The following is a 9,946-nucleotide window of genomic DNA, read 5'->3' as shown; positions in this document are numbered from 1 at the left end:
AGCCTCAGAGAATTGCTGTTTTATTGGTTAGGCTTTAGGTTTCCAATCTGCATATACAATTCCTTTGAAGCACCAGACTTACAGGCAATTTGATTGAGGGAACTTCTTGGGATATGAAACATTATCAGGCACCATTTCTAATGTACCTAAGTTGTGACTTCATGTTTAGAGAAGAAAATATTTTTTTTCTTGACCTCAGGCTGCAAAAGGCTTTCTTGGCCTCAGACTTCCTTCTGGAGGTGATCACCTCCTAAATGAACTATCTTTAAGGGCCTGTGGTGTGTGCCCTCCTTTCAGGAAATTAGTGTGTGCCTGGAGGCACTGGTAATGGCTTCTCTCATCTTACTCTGGCTTGGAAGAATATGGCTATTGCAGATTTTTTTGTTTCATTACCCCCTGACCTTCAGACTCCTTACGTGTTATAGGCAGAAAAGGTGCCTCCACAAAGTCGTGAGCTATTCTCTGCTTTCAGAAGGGCAGTGGGATATGGTCGTTAATTCTTCGTAGCAGCACCATCATGAATAGCTGCCACACCCGTATACATCATTATCTTTTTTGGTGAAGACTTAGTCTAAGACTCCAGGCCATGATATCCAAAAGGCTATGTTAATGCACTACTTTGGTATAATCTCAAAATAATTGTCAGCTCCCCAGTGGAATGCCTGCCTTGGTCCACGTGGAATGTGGGCATATGGTAGAACTTCCTTGGAGGGACTAGAAGAGGAACTAAAGAATGTTAGGCATATAAATTATTGTTTCTTTTACTTTTGGTTTCTTTCCACTGAGTTGTGTGTGAGCCCCCACACCCACCCTACCTGCCTGTCCTCTACCTTACCAATGCTGTTTTCATGCTGTTGTAGAATTGGATGTGTAAAATTAAATTAGCCTTTCTCCTAATAGCTGTAAAATAAAGGAACAAATTTGACAAAGTAACTACCTATCTGATACATAAGAAGGCTATTAGGCTGTACCACAAGTGAAAAAGTTCAATCCTGATGTCTCAAAATAGTACCACTTGAAGGAAAACATTGGGGCCATCTGTTTCTCTAATTGTAGTTAGAGTACAGATTTTCAAAATATGAGCTTCAGGCATAAAAATGCAGTATTAGCAACTCTCAACTTGAAGAAGCAGTTACTATGTCCTGGGTGGGCCACAGGTAAAATAGTACCAACTGCATGTTATATTTAACTGCAATTAAAAATGGCAGTGCTGGGTGTCTTCTGTCATCTCCTAAAGATCCTATAGAGGGAGCCATAGCGTAGAGGCTAGCCATAGCTAGCCATGGCAAAGACCACAGGGAACGCTCTTCAACATGCCCTACACTGGTCCTCCTCTGCTCTGGTGTGGAGAAATGTCAGATTCATCACTAACAAGGTTAAAGGTGTAAATTGAGGAAAAAAAATTGAGAAAAGTTATCTTTTACATAAGACTTCAGAAAGAAATTGCATTGTCAGATTTGGAACTGGTCTGTAATTTCATCCAGTTGTCATTTTCATTTTAATTACTGTCACTGTTTTCTTCATCCTTGATAAACTATGAGCTCTTTGAGATTGTCTTTCATATCCTGATGTCAGGTCTTCCTGTATTTTCTGATCATGGTATGTGCTCAGTAAATGCGATTTTAGCATTTGGAATGGTTTATCAAATGATTGAAGGAATGGGTAATAATATAGATTACATATACAGTCAGCCACGTATATGTATGTATGTGTGTTTGTGTGTGTGTATATATATATGTATGTACAGTTGACACTCTGTATCGATGCATTTCACATTTGTGGATTCTCCAATCATGGATCGAAAATATTCTTTAAAAATATGGTTGCATCTGTACTGAACAGGCACACACTTTTTTCTTGTCATTATTCTCTAAACAATGCAGTATAACAACTATTTAGCATAGCATTGACACTGCATTAGATATTATAAGTAATCTAGAGATTAAAGTATATAGGAGGATGCATGTAGGTTATATGCAAATACTGCACTACATCTTATATAAGGGATTAGAACATACAAGGATTTTGGTATCTGGTAGGTTATACCTCCTCTTTGAGGAGGTGAGTATCGTAGACACAGGTAAATATGATCCAGAGGGCAAAGAGGCATTGCCAGCCTCATACTGTCTGTCAGCACCATGCTGAGTTCCATGAAAGCAGCCAGAGAGAGGGTGGTGGTCAATACCTGATGTAGAGAAGATGTCACAGCAATGTGCCTCTATTGAGTAAGTCACCAAAATTGTGAATGACTGAATAAATGGGCAAAGGGATTTGTTCCCTACCTGCTGTGTGATGTTTCTTGTAGTTATGACCTCCATGAAAGAGAGACAGCTGAAACCATGACATTTAACTTTTGAAGTCATAATGGATCTATTTTTTTAACATCATAAATGAAGATTATGCAATACTGTATGTGCTTAAATTGACACAACCCCTTCCCTATTCAGGGCTGATTTATGTTCTATACTGAGTGACGGGCACAGAAGTAAATGTGATAATCCTATCCCATTGTTATCCTTTATTGTGGTCTTGCTGTCTCCCAGCAACACACTTCACACTGTATGAGTCATCATTCTCATATACATCTATGTAGGTACACTTCCATAGACTTAGGCCCATTTAATGGAGGAACAACTCCAACATTAAGAGATCATGAAAGGTACCTCATGACATATATTGACCTAGTGGCAGAGCTGCTTAATTCTACAGCCTCTGAGTGGAATCCTCATGACAGTAAAAACACAAGCTTGGTTTCTCACACACTCTACCTGCTTTTTCTATCCCCTTTAGTCCCTGTTCCTTGCTGAGATGTGTTAGGCATTAAATGGTTACAGTCTACTTCTGTGTGTAGTCTCCAAACACTAAGAAATCTCAAAATTTAAAAATTAAAATACAGAAGAACCTTTATGTTATTAAATAATCAGGGACAAGTTAAAATGTTAAAGAGAATAGGCCACTTTGTGAAATCATATGCAGGGAAGAAAAAAATGCTGGAGTGAAAACAATATAAAAATCATAATAGATGCTGTTTTTGTAGCACCAAGTGTGTTCTAGCTTCTGTGGTTGTTGCTTTATATCATTCTATATAATCTTTACACAAAACCTACAAGTAGATATTATTTCCCCTATTTCAAAAATGAGAAAACCAAGGCAAATAATTAGTAAGTAGTACATATATATTATTCTGACTCTCAACTTCTGGATTCAAAGACCATGTTCTAGGATACCATTTTGTGTACCAGCATGGAATATGTTTTTAGTTCATCTGTTCACTCTAAAAATGTGGAGCATGTAGTATGAGACAGAACTGTTCTAGGCTTCGGGGAAGTAGCTGTGAGGATGGTAGTAGGGGTCCCTGTAATAATGAAAATAGAATATATTTGTATGTACAAGTACATACTCATTAAAGGAAACTAATGTTGCCATAGATTGCCCGGGTTCAAATTCCCATTTGCCATGTTTTCCTAGTTGTCTCTGTAGTGAGAGGAGATGGAATGTACTAGCCATTACCAAAATGAAGAGAGATTGTTGGAAAAAGTTTTATTTAGCACAGTGACACATTAAATGTATTCAATAAATGTTACTTACAACTCTGTGAGAAAACATATATTTAAAAAACATGGCTTATGTTACACATATTACATGCTGGCTCCCAAAAAATAAACAGATATCTCCTAAGAAGTGTGTTGTTAAAACCAAATATATTCTTGCTACACTAAGGGGAAGCCCATCTTCGCAGTGTCTCAGCAGCATATTAGGGGTGTGGGGAACAAAATCAGGATATCTGGGATCTTGAAGTTTCATTTTAGATGGGTCTTTCCGTATGGGAGCTTGATTAGGATTGGGTGAGGGTCATGACAGCAGTTTAAGATTGAGCGTTACGATTTTGAGATGAGGGATTCTACAGTGTTAAGGCATAAACTGTGCTATGATGCCTTCTGTTGATGAGTTGATGGTCTTCAAGGAAGTTCCCAGAATGAACAAAAATACTTGAAACTTTTTTTTTTTTTTTTTTTTTTTTGAGACGAAGTCTCACTCTGTTGCCCAGGCTGGAGTGCAGTGGTGCGATCTTGGCTCACTGCAAGCTCCGCCTCCCGGGTTCACGCCATTCTCCTGCCTCAACCTCCTGAGCAGCTGGGACTACAGGCACCCCCCACTGTGCCCGGCTAATTTTTTGTATTTTTAGTAGAGATGGGGTTTTACTGTGTTAGCCAGGATGGTCTCGATCTCCTGACCTCGTGATCCGCCCGCCTCGGCCTCCCAAAGTGCTGGGATTACAGGCATGAGCCACCACACTCGGCCAAATATTTGCAACTTTAATCTTCCTGGGCAAGAGTCTCAGAACATCTACACTTATATCAATGAAGTCAAAATAATAAAATCCCCAATGAAGACAGGAAGCCATGTGGGTAGATGATGTAAGTTGTGTCATTTCATGGGTCCGTGGATAAGCAACTGTGCTTACGATTCTGGAGATCCACACTTGAAGGTATCAACGTGGAAAAATACTAAGAGGATTGTGGTCAGAGTTTGTTGTCAGCTACTGAGTGAGGAGCCAGGAACATACAGCTTTTACCAAGAAAATCTAGACCATCCACACTGTGATGAGCCCACAAGACCAGATATGGGACTGTTAGCCAAATGACCTAATTTTATTATGTCTTTGATTGCTTTCTTGTCCTTATCTGGGATATTAAAGATGCCAGAGAGATGGCAGGGATGGAACTTCAACATTCTTCCCCCAAAACAACACATTTTTTCCTTATAAAATTATTCTGAACAATTTCATGAACCTCTGAGTCAAGATGAGGCGTTCTCTAACTTGCCTGCTGTTTGCTGTACAATAGCATGGAGTCAGCTTCAGGCCTCCCGATCCTTTCGAAAAGCATGAATTGAAGAGGCTTAAAGAGAGAAGAAAGCAACCCAGAATTCCCCGTGCGGTTACCGTTTGGGTTCTTGCCTCAAGGCCTGGTTTTTCTCCTTTTGGAATAAAGTTATCTGAAGACATCTTTTTCTAAGCGAAGAAACTAATGGGTCAAAATGGACCCTGGGTGATGTCGGGGACTACAATGAAGGCAGACGTTAGTTCACCACTGAAATAAACTGTCCAGTTTGCAGACAGTAGCCAGCAGACCTTTGTCTCCTTCATCCAATACCAGTCTTTCCAGATCTGTCAATGATCTATTTAAAGCCAAAATATCCTTATGAGATTGTCAAATAGTGTTGTAATTTTTTGTATCACTCATCAAGAATAGGTTAGTACCTGGCAATAAATTTCATAGTACTGATATCATTAATAGATCTCGGGTGAAAGAAAAGTCATGTGTCTTATAGGATCTGTGAAAGCCACCTCCAAATAGACACTCTGTTCTCTGGTTCTTTTTCATGTTCTGTTCCTCTGCAAGTTCATTTACAAAAGCTGACTTCCACAAAAAGTTCTCCAGTATTGTTTTGGAACCTTATTTTCTAACATATCATATACAAGTTGAGTCCCAGTTACTGATTCATTACAAGGAACTGGAATCAAGAAACTGAGTGGCTCATCAAGGAAAATATGCGCAAACCTAATGACAATTTGACTATATGATTTAACCACTGCATACATAAATTATAACTAGGTATTGCACTCATACTGAGGAGTGATTTAATTGTAGCTATGCCTTATAAGCAACATAATTAAATGTAGCTTTAAGCCAGATAGGCAAGAAAATAAACAACAGAAGAATGCAGATTAAAACATGACAGTCTGTGGTATTGTCCTATGGATCTTGAGTGGAAACTGTCTACATTTCCTGCAGTCATCCACTTGGACTAAAAATCCTGTGTAGCAGCCATCTCCTTCCAAAGACCATCTTTCTTCTAATGAATTCTCAGCTTGAGGTCTCCAGGTCTCAAGATTTCTCAGCTTGAGGTCTCCGGTAATGATTTAAGATGGTTTATGCCTCTTTGATTGGAAGACATCACTCTCAGTATCAACTCCCTGGAATTTTACCTCTGGATGAGTCATTAACAGTATCTGATAGGGTCCTTTCCATCTGGGTTTGAGGGCTTTCTTTTTCAGCTCTCTCTCCTGGAGTTACCTGAGACCAAGTCTCTGAATTTAGATCATGTGAGGGTCATTTAGTATAGGAAAAGCTGCTTGTTTACCTCTTAGGGTAAGACTGGACAAATTGCTTGAGTTACCTGCAATATTTGGCTGTGATCACTTCCAATGATGTAGAGTCTAGAAGCAGAGGAGATATTCCTAAACTCATGGGTTGGCCTGTTGCTAACTCAAAAGGGAAGACTTGATGAACCCCAGAAGTTGAGCTCATTGTCATTAAAGCAAACATTAGGCCATGTGAGTTTGAGAGTCTCTGATAGCGTTGCTAATTCGAGCTTAACATTTAGCAGCATTACTGTGTGGACTGGCAGAGCTGGACAAAGCTCTTCATTATCTCAGTAAAATGGAGATAGTTTATACTTGGACTAGAGAGAGAGTCTGGGAACACAAAACCATGTCAAATTTTGCTCTGGCAGAGCTGGAAATCTCCAAACAAGGCTTCAGTCTATCCTCCAAATAAGCAAACAATTACCGTACATACTCAAAACCCACTGCAGAAGGCACTTACAAAATCTAAGTGTTCAAAGGGGCCCTGAGATTCTTGTTCATGCCCCATCTTTGCGTTTTTACCAAGATTATACTGGTAATAAGACACCACATGCACCCTCAATAATCTTAGTAAAATTTCTCCATCAATGTTGGTTGAGTGCAGTAGCCAATTTTTCTTTGCCTAGGTAGGTAATTGCATATTAAATTTTTGAAACTTCCCATTTAAGGTCCTCTGGCACTACTAAGCATCTATCCTAGAGTGTGAGAGATTTTCCTCTTGCAATTTACCTGCAGATTTATCTTAGTAACTGTTTGCCAACTGTGGAACCAATTGTTGACATTCTATAAGAACCTGTTTGAACCTGTCAGAAGGTTTGATTATAAGGACCAGGATCTTAGTGAAGGGGATACCGGGGCTTCCTGGTATCCCCTTTTGTATTAGTGTTTATTTTTATAATAGCCACATCTTCAGCAAGCTTCGGAATACTCAAAAATTCTGTTATTTGCTGACCATTTTTAGTAGAGGCTCCTGCTGAGATCGATAACCCTGCTTGTTCACAAACAAAACCAAGAACTACACACAAAGCGGATCTGCCACCAGCACTCTCCTATCTCGCTCAAACGGACCAGATCTGTGGAGCGAAATGAGTTCTGTCATCTGGCAGATTTTCCCTCTGGTAGTGATTATATTATAAGGGTGAAGTATGTCACATCATATGCTATCTGATATTCTTTTGTCTCAGTCTTAAAGTATAGCACATCAAAGAACAAGATGAAATATGGATTTTTAAAAAGATTTCTGATCTATTTAGGGCATAGTTTGTGAACAAAGATTAGACAGTACACAGTTTTTTCTTTTTAATTATTACACTTTAAGTTCTAGGGTACATGTGCATAATGTGCAGGTTTGTTACATATGTATACTTGTGCCATGTTGGTGTGCTGCACCCATCAACTCATCATTTACATCAGGTATAACTCCCAGTGCAATCCCTCCCCCCTCCCCCCTCCCCATAATAGGCCCCGGTGTGTGATGTTCCCCTTCCCGAGTCCAAGTGATCTCATTGTTCAGTTCCCACCTATGAGTGAGAACATGCGGTGTTTGGTTTTCTGTTCTTGCGATAGTTTGCTGAGAATGATGGTTTCCAGCTGCATCCATGTCCCTACAAAGGACACAAACTCATCCTTTTTCATGGCTGCATAGTATTCCATCATGTATATGTGCCACATTTTCTTAATCCAGTCTGTCAAGGTAATGGAAAAAGATAGTAGCGATTTTGAAAGTATTGCCATAAGTAATAAAGATGTAAGGTGCTAATGTGAAGTAATGTTTCATAGAATTTTAAGCCTCTATGCTGAAAAATATGTGTTTTCAATATTGTATATTTTCAGTAAAGGTTATCCAGCATGAGGGACTATGAAACTCATAAGGAGACCCTAACCTAAACCAAGCCAGCAGTGGCTTCCAGTAATTTAGCTGCTGTGGCCATTGGCGCTGGGTGAAGATACAGACTTCAATGAGCTGACCCCTGAGGATTCCCGTGAAATGCATTTAGAACATCAAGAGCTTGTGCCCAGCACTCATATACAAACTGGTAGAGAGTTCTGTGAGAATTGGGTAGGCCTAAAGTGGGAGGTCATTGGATGGCTAATTTTAACTCACAAAAATCTCTTCGTGATTAGGTTCTTAGGGATCCGTTTTGGCTACCCATCATGTGAGTAAGTCAGAGAGATGGGCGATTTTGGAAAATTTAGGAATGTTCTGCAATAAGTATCCAAGGAAACCCAGGAATCCTCTTAATAATCTCTTAACTACTAGCCTGAAAAGTTTTGAATAGCTTGTAATCTATCAGGCATAAAGGATTCATCTTTTTGGGATAAATCACATCATAGGTAATGAACTTAGACAAAATTCTAACTTCCCTTTGGAAACTGTATGACCTTTCTGAGCTAAAACGAAGTAGGTAGGTAGAATAAGTCTTAGAGCTTGCTTTGTCTGGGGAACACAGTCACTGGTCATTCATATTATCTATTGATGAGAGAGGAGTCACAGAGAAATATAGGGTCCTTGAAATCCTTGTGAAAAGTAGGAAGGTATCTAAGGAAATCTAGGGGGTATAGTTCAAGTATACTGTTGATTTTGCCTAGGGGTGTACCAACAAGTACAGACTATTTTAATACAAAGGGACTATAACAAAAAGTAGAGCACAAATCTGCCACTGTAAGATATGCAGCCTCAAGGACTCATTGAAAATAAGATGGTATTTGGGTGGGGTACAATAAAGAAACGGAGAACGATTCTATTTATGGTTCTGAGGTCCTGAACAAATCTGCTATCTCTGCCACTGTGTTTTTGAGCATGGGAGGTAAAAGAATTATAAGGGCTGGTACAAAGCTTTTAGCTATTATTTTAGGCCATTAGTCCTTTTTAACCTTTTGGTTTTAGAAGAAATTGTGCAAGTTGGGTAGCAGTTTAGGTGGATAAACCTGAGCCCTAACCCGGTTCATCCATAAGAATGTGGAGCACTTCCTTGAGATCTTCAATTTTGGCTTGATTTAGATTCAATAGTAGTTGTGAATCAATGTCCAGATTATCTACGGCTTCTTTATGAGTGGGGGAGTCAGAGACTCAAGGTCTAGACAATCCAGATAGCATTTAATTTACAATTCCACCCACACAGTAACTTCCTACCTATCAGGTGAGTGAATGTGGTATTACAGAGAAAGAAAGAATGTAATTTAGTTAAAGTCCAAGGGTGACTGTAATGGGCTGGAACATGAGGAATATTTGATAATTATTGCAGAGACCTACCATGTGAGTAGTTTATTTTCAATGAAGAGGTTGTGTAATAATGATTAAGGCTGATGCTATTTAGCACCCATATCAGTTAAAAAATTTTCAGAGTTGTTATTTAATATTTAGAGAAAGTTTTCTTTTTGACTTGAAAGATGAAAGGTTTTGTGCTTGAGACCCACTGGAAGCACCTTGATTTATCACTTATTTCATGTTTTGCCCCTTTGATTCTGGGCTAATGCAAAACAAGTGTTTTCCAATTTCCTTACTGCTTACAGGTGTCTTTATCAAGAGACTTCCTTATTCTGAGTTTAATATCTGGGATAGGAGGATGTAATTTTATCTCTACTTTGATTTTTTTTAAATAAAATCGTTTCAAAATGTTTAGTGAAGCGCTAGAGATCTGATAATGGGAATAATACTGCTCATTGTAGTTTTTTTTTTTTTTTTTTTTTTTTTTTTTTTTTTTTTTTACACATTAAATCCTGGTTGTTTGGCTTCAGTTCATTTCTACAAAATGAGTAAAGATGCGTATGGGCTCATATCTGCTTCAAGGTCTA

Source organism: Rhinopithecus roxellana, chromosome 5 (assembly GCF_007565055.1).
Source record: "Rhinopithecus roxellana isolate Shanxi Qingling chromosome 5, ASM756505v1, whole genome shotgun sequence".
NCBI lineage: Eukaryota > Metazoa > Chordata > Mammalia > Primates > Cercopithecidae > Rhinopithecus > Rhinopithecus roxellana.
Note: the sequence above shows the minus strand (reverse complement) of the source record.